Below are 26,699 nucleotides of genomic sequence, written 5' to 3'. Positions count from 1 at the left end.
TTCATGGCTTTGCGGGGTCTGCGTTACACTCCAATGCAACCATTAGCTCTTGTTGTTGTTGTGGTCTTCAGTCCTGAGACTGGTTTCATGCAGCTCTCCATACTAATCTATCCTGTGAAAGCTTCTTCATCTCCCAGTACTTACTGCAACCTACATCCTTCTGAATCTGCATACGGTATTCATCTCTTGGTCTCCCTCTACGATTTTTACACTCCACGCTGCCCTCCAATGCTACATTTGTAATCCCTTGATGCCTCAGAACATGTACTACCAACCGGTCCCTTCTTCTTCTCAAATTGTGCCACAATTCTTTTCAGTGCCTCCTTATTAGTTATGTCATCTTCAGCATTCTTCTGTAGCACCACATTTCCAAAGCTTCTATTCTCTTCTTGTCCAAACTATTTATAGTCCATAATTCACTTCCATACATGGCTACACTCCATACATATACTTTCAGAAACGACTTCCTGACACTTAAATCTATACGAGATGTTAACAAATTTCTCTTCTTCAGAAACGCTTTCCTTGCTATTGCCAGTCTATAATTTATATCCTCTCTTCTTCGGCCATCATGTTATTTTGCTCCCCAAATAGCAAAACCCCTTTGCTACTTTAAGTGTCTCATTTCCTAATCTAATTCCATCAGCATCACCCGACTTAATTCGACTACATTCCATTATCCTCGTTTCGCTTTTGTTGATGTTCATCTTATATCCTGCTTTCAAGACACTATCCATTCCGTTCTACTGCTCTTCCAAGTTCTTGTCCGGCTCTGACAGAATTACAATGTCATCGGCGAACCTCAAAGTTCTTATTTCTTCTCCATGAATTTTAATACCTACTCCGAATTTTTCTTTTGTTTCCTTTACTGCTTGCTCAGTATACAGATTGAATTATCTGGCTACAACCCTGTCTCACTCCCTTCCCAGCCATTGCTTCCTTTTCATGCCCCTCGACTCTTATAACTGCCTTCTGGTTTCTGTACAAATTGTAAATAGCCTTTCGCCCCCTGCCATCTTTAGAATTTGAATGAGAGTATTCCAGTCAACATTGTCAAAAGCTGTCTCTAAGTCTACAAATGCTTGAAACGTAGGTTTGCCTTTCCTTAATCTTAAAGATACGTCGTAAGGTTAGTATTGCCTCACGTGGTCCAGCGTTTCTACGGAATCCAAACTGATCTTCACCGAGGTCGGCTTCTAGTAGTTTTTCCATTCGTCTGTAAAGAAATCGCGTTAGCATTTTGCAGCTGTGACTTACTAAACTGATAGTTCAGTAATTTTCACATGTGTCAACACCTGCTTTCTTTGGGATTGGAATTATTATATTCTTCTTGAAGTCTGAGAGTATTTCGCCTGTTTCATACATCTTGCTCACCAGATGGTAGAGTTTTGTCAGGACTGGCTCTCCCAAGGCTGTCAGTAGTTCTAATGGAATGTTGTATACTCCCGGGGCCTTGTTTCGACTCAGGTCTTTCAGTGCTCTGTCAAACTCTTCACGCAGTGGTCGTATCTCCCATTTCATCTTCATCTACATCCTCCTCCATTTCCATAATATTGTCCTCAAGTACATCGCCCTTGTGTAGACCCTCTATATACTCCTTCCACCTTTCTGCTTTCCCTTCTATGCTTAGAACTGGGCTTCCATCTGAGCTCTTGATATTCCTACAACTGGCTCTCTTTTCTCCAAAGGTCCCTTTAATTTACCTGTAGGCAGTATCTATCTTACCCCTAGTAAGCCTCTACATTCTTACAGTTGTCCTCTAGCCAACCCTGCTTAGCCATTTAGCACTTCCTGTCGATCTCATTTTTGACACTTTTGTATTCCTTTTTGCCTGCTTCATTTACTGCATTTTTATATTTTATCCTTTTATCCATTAAATTCAATATTTCTTCTGTTACCCAAGGATTTCTACTAGCCCTCGTCTTTTTACCTACTTGATCCTCTGCATTAGCTCTTAACTATTGAAATTGGGAATCTATCCAGGCCACGGTTTTCCAGTCATCCAGGGTCCAACCAGTATGGTCACGGACGCAGGAGAAGCGCTGGAGTCGATGTTCTTCTGTTAGCGTGGGTCGCCTGCTGTCAAATTCCCCCACCCAACTATCGTAACGGATAGGCAAACGGAGCTGCTCTGGGCCATTAAGTGCAGATCATCGGCCACTGCGGTGACTATGGTGAGTGAAAGTTGATACTCTAGGCAAAATCTTGGCTCTTTAGATCTCGGCATATTGAATTCCATAACGATTTCCGTAATGGGACGCCCCAAGCGTGTAGCTCCAACTACTATTCCGGGTTCGATGTCTGTTAACTCCCATTGTGTGGCCACGACGACGTCGGAAAGCTTTCCACATGTATCACCTGATCACAAATGACTGCTCCGCCAGCGCAGTGCCCTTACAACTTGTTTACGCGATACTACCGCTATCTGCATATGTGAATTTCGCTATCTAATGACTTTTTTTACCTCCGTGTATTCTTTCTTAACAGTAAATCTTTTCTAGACATCTCATTTCCTTTAATCAATTTGTGCTTAAACTCACTGAACATAGGGTGCCACTACCTTGTCGATTTCAAGTTAGACGAATGGTGGCCAAAAGGAAGTAACACCTTTTAATTAATGTACTATGAATCTATTTTGGAAATCGAGGATATATTTTGGTTCATTATCTCTGCATGGTAGTTAGCCATTTTCATCCGCCAAATAATGCAAGGCGAAGTTTACGTATGATAACACCGCAACACGGAATCATATTCGTTTGAGTATGAGACATGTGGAACTGCTCTGGAATGACTCTATGCATACTCTTAGATATTGCATTTATTGCGAATAAATTGCCTACTTGAGGAAATAACCACCTTGCCCTGCAGATCGGTATAAATGTGAAGCTAACAGAAATCAATAGCACCTGCAAGCTTCATGGAACTGATTACTTCCGCTTTCTATCCTATGCTACGACATGCAGGCCATTATTGTCGTTGCACTCGATTATATGAAAGTATATGATGCGAAACCACTTTTGAAGTAGTTTTATGAGTGAGGTAGCGTTAGTGAATCTTACACGGCCATCATAGTTTTCTTTTCGTAGATGACAATGAAAGGGCTTGCACTACACTACCTCTGAGAGTGACAGATGCTTGAACACAAACACACGAATCTTTCAAGGGTTTCGCCATTTTCGGAAATGGGTCTTCAACAATAATGGCGTCCAAGCTAACTGTCTATCAGACCATTACACAAATTCACAGTGATTATGTGGCCCCGATCACCCACAGAAGACATCTGTAGTTCCTCGTGAAATATCGTCAGCGCCGACTCAGAGAGTTCCCGAAAGTGAAATAGAGAGACCAGCGAATGTCAGTCTACTGGAGGAGCCTATCATCATCAAACTTCACTCGGCTAGTCATATTCCTCACATGCCTGATATGCTTACAACAAAACTGAGATGGGAATACATTATTTGTTTTAGCATACGTCTTTCCGACATGTGGGTAGTATGACCAGCCCATCGAAGTTGATGTTTGATGTTGACAGTCTACGCCAAAACTACAGTTTCATAGTTTTGGTATAGTACATAGGTGAGGGTGGGTAGTTGTTGCTTCTATTTCTATTAATTAAATCGTACACGAGGCAACATCAGTTACTGAAAATATGCACTCAGTCGCTGCAAATTCGGTAAACATGCACGCGAAAAGTATTATTCCAACTTTGTTAGAGTTGCTACTGAAAATAGACAAAAAAGAAAAACAGACAGTTTCAAAAAATATACGAAAAACTTGAAATAAACACAGATCAATTGTAGAAAATAGACAAAGCGCTTCAAGAAAACACAAAATCAGAAGAAGAAATGGGTAAAGATATGAAAAGTGCGAAAATTGAAGGCACATAGTACATTTACAGACTTGAGAGAAACATCCAACTCTTTCTGTTCGAGAAGATATTAGAAAGAACTTACAACCTATTATTACGCAGCTAGAGGCGCGGCTACGCTGGCTTGAATCTGAACAAAATAATTTAAAAATTTACACAACAGAACGATAAAGAAGAGTTTCTCGTAAAAATAAATACCACTATACCGAGTGCCGTAGTCTCACAACTCACCAAATGTCATGACCATCTTAATATCACCGTTGATGCAATTGTTCAACAGGTAGACGCCCTTAAAACTGAACTCTAATGAACAAAAAGAACAAATCTGTAATTAACAAACAACACAACACTAGCCGACACGAGATTAAACAGTGAAATAAATCCGTGCAATGACAAAGTAGAATAACTGTCAAAAGAAAACAGTGTAATATCATGCACCGTTACAATTCATCGAGAACAACAAATCGAACATCTTGTTATCCTAACCTGTAACGAATGCGAACAAAGCAGCTATCGTTTCTAGTAAGGTAAGGAGAGACTCAAAAAAGATCTTACTAGTTTTTTCTTCATTCACATAGAAACGTTAAGCTTTAAAATGTATACACAAGATAAAGTAAGAATAATGGAACAACAGCTTCCACATAAATTCACGTCCGATGATTTTGGTTATTCATGTTTATATTTTGGTACTTTCGGTATTTGTGTGTATTCATGCCATGTAGGTGACTTTTCACGAAAACACAGTTTCTTTAGCAGTCGAAACAGTGAACAACCTTGGCGGCATACCATAAGAAGTTTTGTGAACACAGAAAGCTTACAGCTGCGATTACAAACATTTTTTACAGCTAACTTAGGCGATTACCTATTCATACAAAAACGCACTTACACACAAGACAATGAACTGAGCATTCCAGCAAAGGAATTACGAAAAGGTCTGAATTCCATGCATTTTACTGTCTTCACATGTAGGTAGCGGATCAATTAAACTTATCTAGGTACGTCAATTGGTGAACTATGAGTCTTTGGGCTCGGGTGTTATCTATTTTTCCGTTTCTTGGTGCACTTTTATTCTCCTACTATCCTTTTAGGTCGATAAGTACAAGGAATTTTCTTCTACTGTCATAATGTAAATGTGTTGAAAGCAATTTTATTGACTTGTGTGATCTATGACTAAGAATATGTCACATTGGCGATGAAGTACATTCCGATTCCGAGAAAACTGGAAACTTCGATTACACGCATTTAGTTACTGTTACAAAATTTTACTCAGATGAAATATGTCAAAATAAAACAAAATTCCTCGCATCTCATGAATAACTGATCTCGATATGAAAAAGCGATTAGTAAAACAAATGGCATTTCACCGAAATTCAACAGCCACACATACGTAACAATATTTTGCAGGGATGCACTTCAGAACAGCGACTTGCCATTCCAGCATTAAACAATCCCTTACATTACACAAAATATACCGCTGCTACAGCATTTAACTTTGTTCACTTACAGAAAGATCTGGGACATCTTGCCGATCATTCTAGGCACAAAGTTCAGCTCACCACCACTGTAAATAGGAACAGGAATTGTACTCTCAGTGAACATTTTCTATCATGAAATCTTTGGGAGTGAAGCACAGATTTGGTAAACAGGTATACAGTTTTCGTTTTTAGAAACCAGTAGCAGTCTTGAGTTATAAAATGTAAGATTTAGTGCCAGTTCTGATGGGATACACAGATTATTGCGGTTATAGTTGTGTTGTGCAAATGGGAAGTAAGTTTCACGAACAGCAGTGGTATTGATGAATTAGAATTATATCAAGTATTTTCCATCAGTTCAAGGAATAATTACAATTTGTTAAATGTAAGGTTGTGTTGTCTGAAGGAGATTGTCAGTGTCCGAGGTAATATGTATTTTTGTGGAGATTTTCTTTTCATGATAAGTTGTGCAGTAATGAAGGTTTGTTTCCCAGTAATGTTGTCTATGAAGTGTGGCGGAGGATTGCTTCTCGTGTAAGGACTGATTAATGAAACAGAGCAGGGACTATTTACCATTGGTTATTTCTCAGATATGAGAATATTATGAGATATGAGTATATTATGAGATATGAGGTTATGATGATGATGATGATGAATATGATGATACAGTAGAGAGACATACGTTGAAGATATAGTAATTATTGATGATGATTATAATGAGAATAATGATGATAATATGACAGGAAGATGCTATTGTTAGGAATTATGATATAAGGAATGAGTAGGCAGCGGTTACAGGATGTTGGGGACCCTGTTTTTGTTGAATTTGATTTATTTTTGCATGGATGTATTTCATTAACTTCCATGTGGTAAAAGGAAGGTAATGAACATTGGTGTAGTTTGTGGGACAACAGAGATCTGAAATGGTAACACGTATATGGCAAAAGGCAGCAGAATTATTTTCTTCAGGTGAAATTTTTGGGTCATCAGTTACAACTGGTATGGCATACATTTCTCACATGTTATGTTCTTTGTTATATGCTATGTTTTTTATTTTGCTGCTATGGCATACGAGAGCATTATCCTGTTGAAGAGTGTACCTTTACTCTTTTGTAACTAATTACAGATCCTTTTGTCTTCAGGTCAGATTATGATAGTGTTGATGATATATGTTTACAGTAAAACGAACTGGCTACTGTGCATACATTCGGGATTTATGAGACAATTGCACTTAGGATGCCCCATTGATCACCTAGAAGTCGCCGCGATGCCTGAACCAGAGGTCGACGGCGCCGATGCGGCCCTTGCCGCATTCACGCGTCTGACGCAGGAAGCGGCAGCAGCAGCAGTCACGCCGCGTGAACGAAGACATCCACGGGAACGCTCGAAGCAGCTCCCACCAGACATCCTTCAGGCCATCCGGGAGAAGAAACGTCTGTTCAGAGAGTGGCAGATTACGCGACAGCCGTCAACGAAGGACACCATCAACCGCATGCGTTGCGAAATTAAGTACGCGATTGAAAACCACCGCAACCGCGACTGGGCTGGCAGAATTTCCACTCTCAGGATAGAGGACGGAACAGCCTGGAGGATGAACAAAAGCGTCCTGCAACAACGCAAGCGAGTCCCGCCGCTCCAGGCCGGAGGTGACGTCATCACCGAGCCCGACGCCAAAGCTGGCGCGTTAGCCGACGCATTCGTCGCCAATTTCACGCCAGTGGAGAACGTCGGGGACGAAGAACACATCCGCCTAGTAAAGCGGCGCCTCCATGTGTACCTAGCGCACGAGAGGTGGACGACGTCATTGGGGAAGTGACGGAGGTCACACAACTACTCACTCGCCTGCAGACAAGGGTGCGACAACATCAGCAGCGAGCTGCTGAAGATGCTGCCGCCGAAAGCTGCGCGGCAACTAACGAAGATCTTCAACTCCGTGCTCCGTGCACCGTGCTCCGTGCTCCGCTTGGAAATATGCGGCAGTTGTAGCGGTCCCCAAAGCCGGAAAAGATCTGCGGCTGCCGCAAAACCACAGACTCATCAGCCTGTTGCCGCAGTCTCGAAGGTCTTCGAGAGGCTGTATGTCAGGAGGCTGTGGCGACACGTCGAGGAGCAGTTCGGCTTCAGGATGGGCCACTCCACGCGGCAGCAACTGCTTCCACTGGTAGAGCAAGCGATGAGGCCGCTGGAGCGTCGCGAGTATCTTGGAGCGGTACTTCTGGACGTTTCCAGAGCCTTCGACAGCGTGTGGCACGGCGGCCTTGTGTATAAACTGCTTACACAAGGGCTACCGGTGTCGCACGCGCACCTGCTCAAATCCTACTTGTCTGGGCACACCTTCCACGTGCTCGCCCACGACGGGACGTGGACGTCGCGTCCCATTGCAGCTGGGGTACCGCAAGGGTCCGTCATGGGTCCCTTGCTCTACTCACTATGCACCGCCATCCCGATGAGGCATCCGGTGCATGTTGCGCTCTATGCGGACGATACGGCGCTCTACGGAAGAAGCAGCATCAACGCCAGGCTGATGTGACACCGCCTGCAATCGTCTTGCGCCGTCTTTGGAGCTTGGGTCACCAAATGGGGGCTCAAGATTATCGCATCCAAAATCAGGCGGTGATCTTCACAAGAAAGACGATTCCTGCCGACCAGCAGCCACTCAGCGTTATGGGAGGCACCATCCCGTAGTCGAGCACCGGACTAACTAGTCGTCACTACTGACGTGGAAGGCGCAGATAAGGGAAGTAAGGGGTAAAGCGCTTGGCAGATTGCGCTTGTTGTACCCCTTACTGAACCCAGCGACGACACTGCCCCCACACTGCGGCATACCTCTGTACCTGACACTTTTCAGTACAGTGTTGGAGTTCGCTGCTGTGGTGTGGGACAACGAGGCCGACTCATCCATCGCAAAGCTGCAGACAGTTCAGAACAAGGCGCTTAGGGTAGCGCTTCACCTGCCACGAGACTTCAGCAGCAAAGAACTCCACAGAGTAGCGGGAGTACCGTTGCTTAAACACCGATTCCGGCAAGCGGCGCAACGCTTTTATGTGGCCGGTCGGACGTTGGAGAACGACGTCGGTCGCAACTTGGGCAACCAAGTGCGTTGGCACCCGTCCTCGAGATCGTCAGACCTGTTGCTGGTTTACCGAAACACCGCAACATGAGCAAGGAGACCCACTAGCAGCAACGCAACCATGAGGAACATTCCAACGAGAAGGCCACATTCAACACCCCCAGAGAGAAGTAGGAAAAGCGTGATCCGCCCATCCTACAACTCACCGGAGTGTGAACCTCAGTGAATTTGTTATGCGATGCGAGGATGGCCCATTGAAGAACAAGTTTCTTTGATGACACCAGACAGAGATGTGAAACATAAATAAGAAGATTATTCAAAATGGAGATGTATTCTGTGGTAAAACGAGTATTTAAACGAACTAATCCATACTGTTTTCTTCCTTTTTGCATTTTAACACCTATTAATTAATTCACTCGCCATGAATTAGTTTAGTATTATGATAGGTTTATAATATTGTTGCACAATGTGACAATTGCTTAAAACAGCTTTTGCCTCTTGTGAACTTATCCTTTACACAATCAGTGGTGCACCAACAAATGATGTACACTGCTGTCTTACTGGCATTTTGTGATGAAACTGGTATCTTGCAATTTTGTGGTGACATACTTGTATTACTTGCTCCACCGCTTTTATGATGAAGTTTTTGTGTACGATTAGTCTGAGCCGAAGAATGTGTTCTTCATTTTGTTTACTGATTCACCATAATGATTTGTTTGCTGCATATGTCCAGGATACGATATTTTGCCACAATGGGTTTCTGATGAAATATTTGTCATGTTTATAAGTGTATGATAATGAAATTGGCTGCTTTGCTTTTATGATTAACTATTTTTGTGTATATGCATATCACAGCACTATAGTTTTATGAGAGCTTACCTAGGATAAGCATTTACTGTTCAATGCTACAAAAAAAGACAAAATTCATGATATAACATAATTATGAAAATGGGCTAGGAAGACAGTGAGTTGAAAATATAACAGACGCATCCAGCAATGAGAAAGAAATGTTATTGTAATGTGGAAATATGTGTATAGATAGTTTGAATAATGATTAACTACGTGGTTCTGATGATGTGACAATGAATTGCAGGACAATTGAAATTATGTTTTTGACAAGTAAATTGACATGTTATGTATTATTCTACGAATATGATGCTTTTGCAGGTAAACTGAGAAAAACGGTATTGTGAAGAACAGTAGAAAGTTTCAGAGAAAGTATGCATACAATACAGAAGTTAGAAAACTGATCAGTACACTAGAGTAATATCTGATCCTAAGATAAGTTATTACACAGACTAACTGAGACTTTGACTATGAAGTTCACTTAGTTCCCTTTCATTTTCCTTTACATGTAGCAACTGTATGCGTTTTTCAACATTTTATTTTTTATTATCATTGATACTATGTTTAACATCTTAGTTATAGTTCTGACTAACTAAAAGTTTTCTGTAACATAAGGTTTATTATTGTGTGCACACTAGATTTTCTTGTACATTTTCGTATCCATTTGTCACATTAGAAAACAATGATGTTTTGTCAGTTGTTCGTCTTGTTAACTTTACTTTGTATCTGACACAGATGCAAACACACTTTGTTTGTATTTGTATTTACCCATACAAATACAAAAATAAACAAAGTGTGTTTGCATAAGGCTGATTCTCAAATAACCCCACTGTAAAGGTATGTTTGTAATTTTTTTAATGAGAGAAATTCGAAATTCTTAGAGGCTACTTATATTGTGCTTTCTTTTTCTCAATTATCAGAACCTGATTTCGTAAAATGGATTTTCTTTAAAGTAAAACCTACCTTCATGAGTCATAGCAAAGTTTTGAATTTTTATCATGTGCCCATTACATCTTGTACCACACGAAGAAGTCGACTGCTTCTGACAAAAAAAATTTAGATTAGGTTATTTATCTCTAGTTGCTGCATCTGCTGATTTATATTTGCTTGCGAGAACAGCAGTACTTCAGACACACACACACACACACACACACACACACACACACACACACACACACACAAACACAACACATACGAACACATGCACACACACACACACACACACACACACACACACACACACACACACACACACAAAAACGTGCTGATCAAGATGAAAGTCAATTTTATGTCAGGGCAGATCTCACCTTGCATTATTGTGCAAACTGGGTGCAATCAGGATTGTCAGGTGCCGTCCCAGGAAGTACATTAATTTTCAGTGAGCGGTGTTGCTAATTTCCTAGAGCTATTTTCTTTCGTGTTGAGCAGTATTTTTTCTTGAGGATATTCTTAGTCTAACATTACGCTTCATATCACATATCACGTAACTTTCATAACGTAATTCGTTACTGAGTTTTAGTTACCTAGTTTCCGCTGAGGCCTCTATTTGTTTCCTTTGACATTTGAGTAGATTAATTTTTTTCTTTCAGGTTTTGTATTTCATGAAGTTGAAAGTTTCATTTCACGACATTGGTCACGTGTACAACACGTGGACAAATGGTTCAAATGGCTCTGACCACTATGGGACTTAACTGCTGTGGTCATCAGTCCCCTAGAACTTAGAACTACTTAAACCTAACCTAACTGCATACGTGCAGGATAGGATATTTTGCCACATTGGGTTTCTGATAAAATATTTGTCATATGCCCGAGGCAGAATTCAAACCAGCGACCGTAGCGGTCGCGCGGTTCCAGACTGTTGCGCCTAGAACCGCTCGGCCACATCGGGCGGCAACACGTAGCCATTCAGCAGTAAGTTTTGCTATGCAGTAGAATACCGTAGCTACAGTACATGTTTCGAAATCAATATATTCAGTTCACTCAGAAACAGACAAAATTTTATAGAAAGTTACATTTTGTGCTCTATGAAACAACAAGGCTAGAGTTTCCTGTTATTATTAATAATAGTAGAAATGTTTTATTGAGCAACAGAAATATGTTTTATATATATGCAAGATGAAACACTGAAGCGATCTTTCATATGATTTTTTTGCATTTTTTTATAATTTTGTTTTTGAGGAAACAGCGTCCTCTAGCGCCATATGAGATATCTGTATTTCTTATGTTTATTGCAACGTCCTTCTATTTCACGCAAAAAATCAACAATTTTCGAATAAAAGCTGAACTAAACACTGAAAATTTTATTTTGCTGAAGATACTGTTATTTTTATTTAACTGACAGGAGCATAACTACACTCAGTTCCATAAGAAAGTGTACGCCGTTATCTGTAAGAAATAAAAGACACTATTATAAATATGTTTTCATGAAAATACATGTTAGTACTAATTGCACAGTTATCTAAGTTAATTCTATCTTAGTCATTATCGATTATAGCCTGGCACATTTTTGTCATACTTTTCACGAGATTTTGTGCACATTCTCTCGGTAACGCCCTCCGTATCGTCCTCATTGTATATAACAGCTGCTTCAAAGTATACGAGTATACTGGCTTTCCATTCAGCTTCAGCTAACTATATGACCTACCATTCTCGATCGGATTTGCATTTAGAGGCAATGAAGGCCAATCCATTATGGAAATCCCATTGTCTTGTTTCCACGCTGTAGATGGACGGCTGCGATGTTTCGGATCGTTATCCTGTTGTACTCAGATTGTTTCGTTTCAGATCATTATCCTCTTAAAGAACCGAGTTTGCCTCGTTCGAACCAAATAGCTTCTTGACGGACATCAGAAGGCATTTTTGGTAAATACTGGAAATTTTTTCAGCGTTTAAATTGGTTGTAAATAAGTGCCAAGTGCCAAAACTGCAAGAGGCAGAACAAAACTTTAAACTGTGACTGCATGTAGAACTGTCCAGTGGCTTATGTAGGCCTTTATATATCCTGACTCAGTTTCTGGACATGTCACCGCTTCCATTTTATATGTGAACCTATTGAGACGCCATTCGCATACGCAGTTAAAGCGATAGAAATCAGGTATCGCCCGCTCGGTATGCAACACGCCATACTACAGGTAACGCAGTTACGATCTTAATTGACAAAAACTACTAGACAAACTACCGTGTTTACGTTTATTTACGACAGTTTTACGGTAGGCAACGGTAGTTTTATAACACTAGTCTCTAGCTTGTAGTGCTGTTTCTCTTCAGGATACTGTCACTGGTGTGTTTGTGTTGCTCCTTCACTTTCAGAATTTAACTGAGGCTGAGTCGCCGATTTTTGTTGAGGAGCCACAGATCTATAGGTGACCCAGGACACGTATCCATAAGTGAGTTTTAGTATAATGAGGCTCTGAAGGCCTATATCGTGGAAATCCCATTCTCTTATTTCCACGTTGTATAGAGATGGCTGCGATGTTTCGGATCGTTATCCTCCAGTACACAGTTTACCTCGTTTCAGGTCATTATCCTCTTCAAGAACAGAGTTTGCCTCGTTCGAACCAAATAGCTTCTTGACAAAAACCTTATAGTGCACAAATCTTTATTGTCGAAGACCGTGTTCCGAAAATGGAACAAAGCTGCTGTACCGCTTATACGGTACTGGATTTTGGCGTCAATATTTGCGTTAGTCGATAGATGACTGCCGAGTTGAACTAATTGCTCAACGGTGTGTAGGATTTCACCACATTTGACTGTTGGGCGAATGAACTATGAGAGTGACAACAGATCTGGAGGAACTACATTGCGCTGTCTCATGCAGAACATGAAAGATGGAAAAGAGATTTCTCTCGTGAAACACGCGCTTTGGCCTTATCTGGTCGGGCAGGATTCAAACAGCTTCCACGCCGCATGAAAACTAATCTCCCAGAAGGGCGCAGATTCCGCTTCCCAGATCCGGACGGACGGAGGGACGGCGTGTGGTGTTTGTTCGGCTGCGGACAAAACGCAGACGCAGGGTGGATGCGGTACGGCTCGGCTCGGCTCGACTGCAAAGCGAATTGCTCGATCAGCGCGGAGTTGCCAATGTTTGGGATGACGAGCACCGATCGCGCCGCATGAATAATGTATCCGCAGATGGCGCGCCGGGCGTCGCATTCATATTGATGCTCTCTGGCCCGCCTTGTCCCGGGCCCACATCTGGAGGGGTCTGCGGACCGCGCGGTCCGGGATACTTGTGCTGAGCACCTCCACATCCACCCAACAGGCTGCCGATTTTGGACGTTATTCATAGTAAATAGCCGTCTGTGGACACTACTGAAGTCATAAGTTTTCTTGATTTATGACTGACCAAAAAACTCACAAAACAGCCATAACTAATGGTTATTCTTTTGTCGCTGTTTCCACTCTGAGGACTCAATGGATACACTAGTCTGTCCTCCGGATCAATCTCCGTCTCTGCATAACTACTGCACTATATCCATTTGATCCTGTTTAGTTGGATTTTAGTCTCCATCTCCCTCTACATTTTTTGGCCCCCTACACTACGGTTCACTACTCGACTGACCATTTTTTGATGGCTAAAGATCTGTCCTGCCAACTGATATTTCTTTTAGGCAGGCTGTGCAGTAAGTATCTTTTCTCCCCACCGTGCTACAGTACTACCTCTTTGGTCATTCGATATACTCATATAATCGTCAGCTTCCCTTGTAGCACCACACTTCAAAATCTTCTATTCTTTTCTTGTCTGAAGTGTTTATCGCCGACAGTGCAATTCTATACAATACAGAATTTCTTCCACATACCGCCAGGAAAGACTTCTTAATAGTTAGACCCTACAATTCTGTACACTACCACATCTGGAGGGGGGTCTGTGGACCACGCTGTCTAACACACCTCTGGTGAGCATCTCCACAACCATGGATTCCACAAGCGGGTCGCACATTTTGGAGACAGTGTTGTTGTGGTCTTGAGTCCAGAAATGGGTTTGATGCAGCTGTCCATGCTAATCTATCCTCAGCAAGCTTATTCATATCCCAGTACCTACTGCAACCTACATCCTTCTGAATCTGTTTACTGTATTCATCTCTTGTGCTCCCTATACGAATTTTACCCTCCACGCTGCCCTCCAGTATTAAATTGGTGATCCACTGATGTCTCAGAATAGGACCTACCAACCTATTCCTTCTACTAGTCAAGTTGTAGATTGTACCCGTGGTATAGGGGTAGCGTCTTTTGATTCCTAATCGAAACATCTTCGGTCCCGGGTCCGATCCCCGCCACTGCCTAAATTTTGATAAATAATCAGCACTGCCGGCCGAAGACTTCCTGCATAAGAAGTCAGCCTCATTCTGCAAACGGCCTTGTCAAAGAGGGCGGAGGAGTGGATAGAGGTTCAGGGCACTCTCTTGTCCTAAGGGTGGGAAATTGCCCCTAAAGGCGGAAGAATCAGCAATGATCAACGACATGAGGATGCACAAGGCAATGGAAACCACTGCATTAAAGACACGTAACGTGTATCCACAGGACATGTGGCCTGTAGTTGAAGAAGTGTCACGATGATATCTCCATTGGCAAAAGATTCCGGAATAGTCCCCCATTCGGATCTCCGGGAGGGGTCTGCCAAGGGGGAGGTAACCATGAGAAAAAGATTGAATAATCAACGAAAGGATAATGTTCTACGAGTCGGGGCGTGGAATGTCAGAAGCTTGAACGTGGTAGGGAAACTAGAAAATCTGAAAAGGGAAATGCATAGGCTCAATCTAGATATAGTAGGGGTCAGTGAAGTGAAGCGGAAGGAAGACAAGGATTTCTGGTCAGATGAGTATCGGGTAATATCAACAGCAGCAGAAAATGGTGTAACAGGTGTAGGATTCGTTATGAATAGGAAGGTAGGGCAGAGGGTCTGTTACTGTGAACAGTTCAGTGACCGGATTGTTATAATCAGATTCGGCAGCAGACCATCACCGACAACGATAGTTCAGGTATACATGCCGACGTCGCAATCTGAATATGAACAGATAGAGAATGAGTATGAGGATATTGAAAGGGTAATGCAGTTTGTAAAGGGGGACGAAAATCTAATAGTCATGGGCGACTGGAATGCAGTTGTAGGGGAAGGAGTAGAAGAAAAGGTTATAGGAGAAAATGGGCTTGGGACAAGGAATGAAAGAAGAGAAAGACTAATTGAGTTCTGTAACAAGTTTCAGTTAGCAATAGCGAATACCCAATTCCAGGTATCACAAGAGGAAGAGGTATCTTTGGAAAAGAGCGGGAGATACGGGAAGATTTCAGTTAGATTACATCATGGTCAGACAGAGATTCCGAAATCAGATACTGGATTGTAAGGCGTACCCAGGAGCAGATATAGACTCCGATCACAATATAGTAGTGATGAAGAGTAGGCTGAAGTTCAAGACATTAGTCAGGAAGAATCAATACGCTAAGAAGTGGGATACGGAAGTTCTAAGGAATGACGAGATACGTTTCAAGTTCTCTAGCGCTATAGATACAGCAATAAGGAATAGCGCAGTAGGTAACACAGTTGAAGAGGAATAGACGTCTCTAAAAAGGACCATCACAGAAGTTGGGAAGGAAAACACAGGTACAAAGAAGGTAGATGCGAAGAAACCATGGATAACAGTAGAAATACTTCAGTTGATTGATGAAAGGAGGAAGTACAAATATGTTCCGGGAAAATCAGGAATACAGAAATACAAGTCGCTGAGGAATGAAATAAATAGGAAGTGCAGGGAAGCTAAGACGAAATGGCTGCAGGGAAAATGTGAAGACATCGGAAAAGATATGATTGTCGGAAGCACAGATTCAGCATACAGGAAAGTCAAAACAACCTTTGGTGACATTAAAAGCAACGGTGGTAACATTAAGAGTGCAACGGGAATTCCACTGTTAAATGCAGAGGAGAGAGCAGATAGATGGAAAGAATACATTGAAAGCCTCTATGAGGGTGAAGATTTGTCTGATGTGATAAAAGAAGAAACAGGAGTCGATTTAGAAGAGATAGGGGATCCAGTATTATAATCGGAATTTAAAATTACTTTGGAGGGCTTACGGCCAAATAAGGCAGAAGGGATAGATAACATTCCATCAGAATTTCTAAAAACATTAGGGGAAGTGGCAACAAAACGACTATTCACGCTGGTGTGTAGAATATATGAGTCTGGCGACGTATCATCTGACTTTCGGAAAAGCATCATCCGCACAATTCCGAAGACGGCAAGAACTGACAAGTGCGAGAATTATCACACAATCAGCTTAACAGCTCATGCATCGAAGCTGCTTACAAGAATAATATACAGAAGAATCTAAAAGAAAATTGAGAATGCGCTAGGTGACGATCAGTTTGGCTTTAGGAAAAGTAAAGGCACGAGAGAGGCAATTCTGACGTTACGGCTAATAATGGAAGCAAGGCTAAAGAAAAATCAAGACACGTTCATAGGATTTGTCGACCTGGAAAAAGCGTTCGACAATATAAAATGGTGCAAGCTGTTCGAGATTCTGAAAAAAGTAGGGGTAAGCTATAGGGAGAGACGGGTCATATGCAATATGTACAACAACCAAGAGGGAATAATAAGAGTGGGCGATCAAAACGGGGTGCTCGTATTAAGAAGGGTGTAAGACAAGGCTGTAGCCTTTCGCCCCTACTCTTCAATCTGTACATCGAGGAAGCAATGATGGAAATAAAAGAAAGGTTCAGGACTGGAATTAAAATACAAGGTGAAAGGATATCAATGATACGATTGGCTGATGACATTGCTATCCTGAGTGGAAGTGAAGAAAAATTAAATGATCTGCTGAACGGAATGAACAGTCTAATGAGTACACAGTATGGTTTGAGAGTAAATCGGAGAAAGACGAAGGTAAAGAGAAGTAGTAGAAATGAGAACAGCAAGAAACTTACCATCAGGATTGATGGTCACGAAGTCAATGAAGTTAAGGAATTCCGCTACCTACGCAGTAAAATAACCAATGACGGACGGAGCAAGGAGGACATCAAAAGCAGACTCGCTATGGCAAAAAAGGCATTTCTGGCCAAGAGAAGTCTACTAATATCAAATACAGGCCTTAATTTGAGGAAGAAATTTCTGAGGATGTACGTCTGGATTACAGCATTGTATGGTAGTGAAACACGGACTGTGGGAAAACCGGAACAGAAGAGAATCGAAGCATTTGAGATCTGGTGCTACAGACGAATGTTGAAAATTAGGTGGACTGATAAGGTAAGGAATGAGGAGGTTCTAAGCAGAATCGGAGAGGAAAGGAATATCTGGAAAACAGTGATAAGGAGAAGGGACAGGATGATAGGACATCTGCTAAGACATGAGGGAATGACTTCCATGGTACTAGAGGGAGCTGTAGAGGGCAAAAACTGTAGAGGAAGGCAGCAAATAATTGAGGACGTAGGTTGCAAGTGCTACTCTGAGATGAAGAGGTTAGCACAGGAAAGGAATTCGTGGCGGGCCGCATCAAACCCGTCAGTAGACTTATGCAAAAAAAAAGGTCAAGTTGTGCTACAAATTTCTCTTCTCTCCAATGCTATTCAATACCTTCTCGTTAGTTATGTGATCTACCCTTCTCATCTTCAGCATTCTTCTGTAGCACCACATTTCGAAAGCTTCTATTCTCCTCTTGTCTAAACTATTTATCGTCCTCGTTTCACTTCCATACATGGCTACACTCCATACAAATAGTTTCAGAAATGACTTCCTGACACTTAAATCTATACCCTATGTTAACAAATTTCTCTTCTTTAGTAACGCTTTCCTTGCAATTGCTAGTCAATATTTTATATCCCCTCTACTTCGACCATCATCAGTTATTTTGCTCCCCAAATATCAAAACTCATTTAATACCTTAAGTGTCTCATTTCCGAATCTAATTCCCGCAGCATCAACCGATTTAATTCGACTACATTCCATTATCCTCATTTTGCTTTTGTTGATGTTCATCTTATACCTTCCTTTCATGACACTGTCCATTCCGTTCAGCTGCTCTTGCAGGTCCTTTGCTATCTGTGACAGAATTACAATGTCATCGGCGAATCTCAAAGTTTTTATTTCTTCTCCAGAATTTTAATTCTTACTCCGAATTTTTCTTTTCTTTCCTTTGCTTGTTGCTCAATATAGAGATTGAGTTGGACTACTTTGTCATTGCCAATAAGTTAGTTATTATTTTCAGTTCACAATGCCACGTATGTGAAACGGTAAATTAAAAACCAGAAAAAGTTGGTTGGCTGGTAGGTCTAACGCACTGCTTTCCGGCCAGCGCGTTAGTGTCGAGGTCCGGTGTGCCGGCCAGTCTGTGGATGGTTTTTAAGGTGGTTTTCCATCTGCCTAGGCGAATGCGGGCTGGTTCCCCTTATTCTGCCTCAGTTAGACTATGTCGGCGATTGGTGCGCAGACACTTTCTCCACGTACATGTACACCGTAATTACTCTACCACTCAAAGATTTGAGGTTATACTCGGCTGGTGTGAGACGTTCCCGGAGGGGGTGGGGGTCGTCCAATTGGGACCGAACAGCACAATAACGATGGATTCGGTGCGGGGCGGCGGCGGGGTGAGTGTACTACTGTATCCTGTTGTGGAGCTGTGGACCACTGAGACCTACGGCGAGGAAGAAGCCTCCCGTCTTTTCTAGATATCCAGTTTAATACAACACAACAAAACTATATAAAACGAAAAAGATTGTAAGTAAAAGAAGTAACTGGTCTAATGAATGTTTCAGTACTGTAAGAAAATATGTCGAAAATAGTCCAAGAGCACGCTGTGTGTAGCATATTTTCTCGATAATGGTATTTCAGAACGGTCTTTATTCCACAGGCATTGAAAGCTTACTTTATGTTGTAACAAAAGTTTCCATCTTAAAAAATTAATTAATGGTTGTGCGGTAACAAGATTTCAGATTATTAGAAAATTCGATAATACAGTTTTAACTTCTATATCATCATTTCGAACGTATTCCTCCACATCTAATATGCCAAATTATTTTTCAAGGTGCGTTTTACTTCTTAAGAGTGAAAGTGGGCAAAAAAAAGAAAAAAACGTTTTGCGTTATTTTTTCCTCTCTACACACCCGCCAAGTCTCATCCAGTTCGCCGGATGGTGTGACCGAGTGGTTCTAGCCACTTCAGTCCGGAATACGATCGCAGGTTGGAATCCTGGCGCGGGCATGGATGTGTGTGACGTCCTTGTGTTAGTTAGGCTCAAGTAGTTTTAAGCCCAGGGGACCTATGACTTCAGATGTTAAGTGCCATAGTGCTTAGAGCCATCATCCAGCTCTTTTATTGACACTGGGAATGTTTCCTTGTCAGCAATGAGTTTGAGTTTTGAGGTAGCATCCTTACTGCATAGGCATGAAAATTCCCTTTTTGTCTTACAGAATGTTCGTGGATACTAAAGTTTTTACTTATGTATACTACAGACATAACTAGCATATAGAGCAGGGACGACATGTGCGTTTCACTACAGATACCGTAAGAACTTTACGCATGTCTGTTTTCGTAAACGGAGGTTGTGTTTTGCGAGTCACATGCAGTCGATAGCTGCCATTGGAGAGCGCTACAGTCGCAAATCGCTTTAAGTAGCGCATCCCAAGTGACGCAGGTGATGGGCCTCTTGAGGATTTGATCTCCCGGCCTCAATGACGTGAATGTCAGCTGCCTCGTCACGTGTGAGGACAGCGTTACGGAGAGCAGCGGAACAAGCCGAACACATGGTCAGGGAGAGGAGATACGGCGTGGGCTGCGCCGCGGGAAAACGCTCGGAGGCTGGTAGCGTATCGAGAGAGCGAGCTAGCAGCGTTGCAGCGCCGTGCCCGTGGAGAGGGGAGGAAAACGCACAGCACGCCAAGTGCAGCCGATCGCACGACTGCACACAGGCGAACCGGTGGCAGTATGCGGTCGGATTTATTCCTATTGGTTGCAGAAATCTTACGGTCGGAGTGCCTGTTTAGTCAAGGCTTACCAACGTGCTCAAATATGCCTGTTACAAATCAGCGTATTCAGAGGGACACTTGCAACAATTTGTAATCATGATGAATTTTGTTTCCGATGGCTTTCTCCACCGTGTATATTATGTGAGGATATGTCGTTCATTTTATGTGCGTGGTGTAAGAAAACATCTCTGTTTAATTGATAGTCCTCTATTTTGTCGACACACTTCAGTGTGAACTATCTTAATGCGGCATCAGTCAGTGGCTTACGTAAATAATTATTAATAGTACACTTGGTTGGCCGTGCGGTCTAACGCACGGCTTTCCAGACGTGAAGGAGCGCCGGTCCCCGGCAAAAATGCGCCCGGCAGATTTGTGTCGAGGTCCGGTGAGGCGGCCAGTCTGTGGATGGTTTTTAGGCGGTTTTCCACTTGCCTCGGCAAATGTGGGATGATTCCCCTTATTCCACCTCAGCTGCACTATGTCAGCGATTGCTGCGCAATCAAGTTCTACACGTACGAGTACACCATAATTATTCTACCACGCTAACATAGGGTTACACTCGCCTGCTGTGAGACGTTCCCCTGGGGGGACCACCGGGGGCCCAACCGCACAATAACCCTGGGTTCGGTGTGGGGCGGAGGAGGGGTGAAGTGGACTGCGGTAGTCGTCGTGGGGTTGTGGACCACTGCTGCTGCGGCGGGGACGAAGCCTCTCCGTCGTTTCTAGGTTCCCGGTTAACATAACAATATTACACGTAATTCATTTTATGGCGCTTATGCGTCAGATTTTCCGTTGACGTTTGTGGCATGGCACATCGGTTCTATTCGATTAAAAAAAAAAAAAAAAAAAAAAAAAGAAATGATTTTTTTGTCCGAATATCTGCACTTGAGCGTATATTATTTTCACTGTCGTTGTATCTTAACACCAGATCTGTACACGGAGCTACATACAGTGTAATAGACACAGGTGCGAATCTAATAGAAGAAATAGTTATTAACCAAGGTGTTAGACAAGGATGCGGGCTGTCACCTACCCTTTTTAATATCTACATTTGCTTCGTTCTTCGCAAATGGAAATGTAAAGTAAACAGAGGAATTAAGGTAACGAATGAGGCATACCTGAATGTACTTTTGCTTATGATGACATCGTTATTATTCAATAGAATGAAAATGACTGCCAAAGGTCAGTGTACCAGCTGAACGAAATTTGGAGGAATTTTAACTTTGAAATTTCTAGTAATAAAATAAAAGTAACGACATTCCGAGGAAAATATGCATTTCAGTTCCAGAAAGTGTGTCTCAAATCTCTTATTGTAGCTGAGCTATAAGTTTTGATTCGGATTCTGTTATTGGAAAAAAATGCGCAAATTACAAGGTATGTGTAGTACCATCTGTAGAACGTTGGGTCATTAAGTGCGGAAAGAATCCATCATGAAATACTATAAAATAATGGCGGTGCCGGTGCTATTCTACAGAAGCGAAAGCTGGGTCACCACAAAAAAATAAAAAATAAAAAAGTAAAAAAAGTTAAAAAATTGAAACAGCAGAGATGAGATTATGGCCTTAAAAATAAGGACATGGTGTAAAATAGATCTGAGGATGGTCATTACGTACTGAAACCGGTCATCGTCTAAAGAATTGATATTGTGATCAAAGAATGGAATAAAAAAAAACATTTGACAGTGTTGGATCACTGTTTGTATAAGCGACCATGTCGCAGTTGGAGACATGAGACTCCGACGAAAGCCGGAGGGCTGCACAAGAATAAATTTGATTAGAAACGAAGATATTAGAACAGAATAAAATACTTTCGGCAATAATGAAAAAGTTCGAAAATATCGTTAAGATTGGAAACAACACCCAGTGAGAACGCCAGCTCACGGAATTTCTCAGACGATACTGAGCTACAAGCCGAATTGGAAAAGGTATATTGGAAGACCTAGAAAAGATGGGATTGATTTTGTTTCTCTGTTCGGAACAGGCAGCAGCCTAATCAAAAAATGGTTCAAATGGCTCTGAGCACTATGGGACTTAACATCTATTGTCATAAGTCCCCTAGAACATAGAATTACTTTAACCTAACTAACCTAAGGGCATCACACAACACCCAGCCATCACGAGGCAGAGAAAATCCCTGACCCCACCGAGAATCGAACCCGGGAAAAAGTGCGAGCAGCCTAATCCCTGAAAGTAAGATGATGATAGTGGTGATGATCTTAACACCAGGAACATTTCTTTTCCATAAGGTAATTGTGGCTCTAGTTTAATTTTGTTTTTGTAATAAAGTTGCACTGGCTTGCGAAAGATACAAGTGCACCCACACCTCCCAATCCTTCCGCCTCACCTGCCAATACATTCCTGTCACGGTATGTGTTTAGTCCATATTTTTATCAAAAATATGGAGAAGGTCGTAGCTCTCAACATCATCGTGTTTTTAAGAGAGATTTCGATGACAGCCATGATCCTCTCCACAGTTTTCATTTTAAGCCACAGCTGACCAGAAGCAGTCATTACAACAACAAAAACGATCATCAAGTATAAGTTCTGTTCGTAAAACACGACTTCATTTTATGGTTTCAGTATTTGGTCTTGAGGTACTGTGGAGCCCTGCATCAGTGTCTTCTTTTATTATCGTAGTCTCTATATTAGACTGACAGACAGAGAAGGATCTAAGTACATCATGTTTACAACAGTTTCCGAATTCCGTTGTTCTTGCGACGTCGACAGTATTTTTATTTTTATTGTTTTTTGTTTGCTATTACTACACCGTTCCTGCAGACAATATGGGCAGCACAAGAAGCAGTGTAACAACATCTCGGAACTATGTTTCTGACATCCCTCTATAAACTGTGACGCTCGAGGAGTGGTCGGTACTGGGATAAAGGAGAGAAAAGCTCATTTCCCGCAAAAAAACTTCGTACGGTCATATGCCGTGTTATAAATTGCTGCCGAGATAGAACACATTTAATGCAACTTTGTTTATTTGGCTGCTGGCGACCACTATTACAGTTCAGCATCTTTGTTCGGAATGTCTCTCTGCCATTAAACTAGCACGCAGAACGGGCAAACTGCCAATGGCGTTTTGAGAGGAAGTAGTGCTAGGGATTGACAGTGCATCAGAGAGAAATATCTGTTACGTGTGTTTGTACACGCGCTGCCTAAATTGCCACGTCTCTACATTAATGAAAAATACGGAGATACATAGTTTCTACGATGGTGCTGCAGCGGCTTCTATCGAAGAATACTGTGAGCACTGTTCGACACGTCGAATTCGCGATTGTAGAGTGCTTTACAATTGATTCTTTGTGAAACTCGAAGTTTTTTAAAGTGTTTTTCGTACTTTCAGAGGAAGAACCCCTGCGTCCACTTTCTCTTCTCCTCTTTCTCTTACTGGCAACCACCCCAAGCACAAAATTTCATTACTCCACCGCTGATTATTATTTTGTGTTTTATCCATCTTCAGAAATGTAGTCGTATATAATGAAATAATTAGCAACCAGTGGTATAAAAAAACTTAATTTCTTTACCGGTTTGGGGCATTTAGTTCACTTCTTCAGAACGTTAGGCCTATCGCATTATTTGCGAGAGTCAGTAATAAGGTGCATATACTAAATTGTCATGGTCGTGTAGTTCGTAGTGTCCGTATAAAATTAGTTTTTTAAAGATAGTGTGAACTACACTGAACCGCCGAAGAAATTAGTAGAGACAGGCGTACTCAAAAACAGATGTATGTAAACATGCAGAAAACGGCGCTGCGGTCGGCAACCCCTATACACGACAACAAGTGTCTGGCGTAGTTATTAGATTGGTTGCTGCTGCTACAATGACATGTTAATAAGATTTAAGAGAGTTTGTAAGTGCTGTTATAGTCGGCGCACGAGCGATGCGACACAGCATCTCTGAGGTAACAGTACGACCATTCTACGAACGTACCGTGAATATCAGGAATCCGTGCCGGCCGCGGTGACCGAGCGGTTCTAGGTGCTCAGTCGGGAACCGCATGACTGTTACGGTCGGAGTTTCGAATCCAGCCTCGGGCATGGATTTGTATGCTGTCCTTAGGTTAGTTAGGTTTAAGTAGTTCTAAGTTCTAGGGTACTGATGACCTCAGATGTTAAATCCCATAGTGCTCAGAGCCGTTTGAATTATATCAGGACTTCACTGAGGCCGGAAAAAAGATCCTGAAAGAACGGATCCAACGACAACTGAAGAGAACCGTTCAACGTGACAGAAGTGCAACCATTCCGCAAATTGCTGCTAATTTCAATGGTGGACCATCAACAACTGTCAGCATACGAATCATTCAACGAATCATCATCGATATGGGCTTTCGGAGCCGAAGGCCCGTGTACCCTTCATGACTGCACGACGCAAAACTTCACGCCTCGCCTGGGCCCGTCAACACCGACATCGGACTGTTGATGACTGGAAACATGTTACCTAGTCGGACAAGTATCGCTTCAAATGGCATCAAGCTTATGGATGTTTACGGGTATAGAGACAACATCTTGTATCCATGGACCCTGCACGTCAGCAGGGGACAGTTCAAGCTGGTGGAGGCTCTTTAATAGTGTGGGGCGTGTGCAGTTGGAGTGACACGGGACACCTGCGTCTAGATACGACTCTGGCAGGTGACATGGACGTAAGCATCCCGTCTGATAACCTGCATCTAGTCTGTCCATTGTGCATTCCGACGGACTTGGGCTATTCCAACAGGACTATGCGGCGCCCTAAATGTCCAGAATTGCTACAGAGTGGCTCCAGAGAAACACTTCTGTGTTTAAACACTTCCCGGGCCACGAAACTCTCCAGATATGAACATTATTGAGCATATCTTGGATGCCTTCCAGCGTGCTGTTCAGAAGAGATCTCCATCCACATATACTTTTACGGATTTATGGACAGCCGTGGACGAATCATCGTGTAATTTCGCTCCAGCGTACTTGATACATTATTCGAGCCAATGCCACGTCATACTGCGACACTTTTGCGTGCCTGCGGGGCCCTAACGATATTAGGCAGGTGTAGCAGTTTCTTTGGCTCTTCAGTGTACATTAATGTGGCGATTTGCTGTATGTAGATTATTACTGGCACATCCGCCCCGATAGCTGAGTGGTCAGCGTCACTGATTACCGTCCTACGGGGGCGGGTTCGATTCCCGGCTGGGGCATGGACTTTCTCAGGGACGGGGTATTGTGCTGTCTTCATCATCATTTCATCCCCATACATCGTGCAGGTCGCCCAATTTGGCGTCGAATGTAATAAGACCTGCACCAAGGCGGGCGGACCTGCCCCGCTAGGGGCCTCAAAGCCAATGACGCCAAACGCTCATTTCCATTACTGACACTCGTCAGAAATCCGATACGCATAACCTTCTGAATAAGGGTAGTATGTACATGAAACAGGTATAGAATTTAAATTTCTTGTATGCAGATGGTTGCATATTATTTCATTACATACTGATTATTGCACACAAACTGTCTGTTGCCTTGAAAGACTGTTGTGATGTTCACTAATTCATCTACATGTGTAAAGCTGTGTATTAAACAATACGGAAAGTAAATAACCGCGCACGTTAAATGTGCTCTGTCTCGGAAGCCATTCGGAATGGGGCGTATGTGCATGTCGCTGTCGTATCCCTGAACAATGACCATTCCTATTGGGACGCACTATTTACTGTGCAGGCCCTTACGAATTTATTCACTCACTTGGTTTGGTTTTTTGGGCAATGACTTGTGGCTAGGCGTACGTAGCCATTCATTATAATTATACGACTGCAGTTCTGAAGATGGATAAAACACTAAATAATAATCAGTGGTGGATTAGTGAAATTTTGTAGCTCTAAGCACTATGGGACTTAAGATTTGAGGTCATCAGTCCCCTATACTTACTACTACTTAAAACTAAGTGTCCTAAGGACATCACACACATCCATGCCCGAGGCCGAAACCGAAGCTGCGACTGTATCGGCAGTACGGTTCCAGACTGAAGCTCCTAGAACCTCTCGGCCACAACGGCCCACGAAATTTTGAGGATGGGGGCGGTTGCCTGGAAGTGAAAGAGGATTCCTTCCTTGAAAGTACGTAAAAACACTGCATAAAACTTCGAGTTTTACAAAGAATCAGTTGAGAAACACTCTACAATCGCGAATTCGACGTGCCCACAGTATTCTTCGATAGCAGCCGCGGCAGCACCATCGCGGAAGCAGTGAACAAACATCTTATCTACATATTCTTCATTAATGTAGAGACGTGTCAATTTAGGCAGCTTGTGTGCAAACACAGTTAACCGATATTTCTCTCTGGTACACTGTCAATCCCTCGCATTACGTCCTCACAACACACCATTGGTAATTTTCCCGTTCTGCTGCACGAGCTGCTGTTGTGGACCGTGTGTACAGTGTGTGTAGACGGGGACGCGCTGGTGCGAACACAGCGAGTGAAGCGGGCGACACGGCCGGGCAAGTATCTTGTGCGGGGGCTTAGGCCAGGTTTGC

The sequence above is a fragment of the Schistocerca gregaria genome, chromosome 3 (genome assembly GCF_023897955.1).
Source record: "Schistocerca gregaria isolate iqSchGreg1 chromosome 3, iqSchGreg1.2, whole genome shotgun sequence".
Taxonomy (NCBI): Eukaryota; Metazoa; Arthropoda; class Insecta; order Orthoptera; family Acrididae; genus Schistocerca; species Schistocerca gregaria.
Note: the sequence above shows the minus strand (reverse complement) of the source record.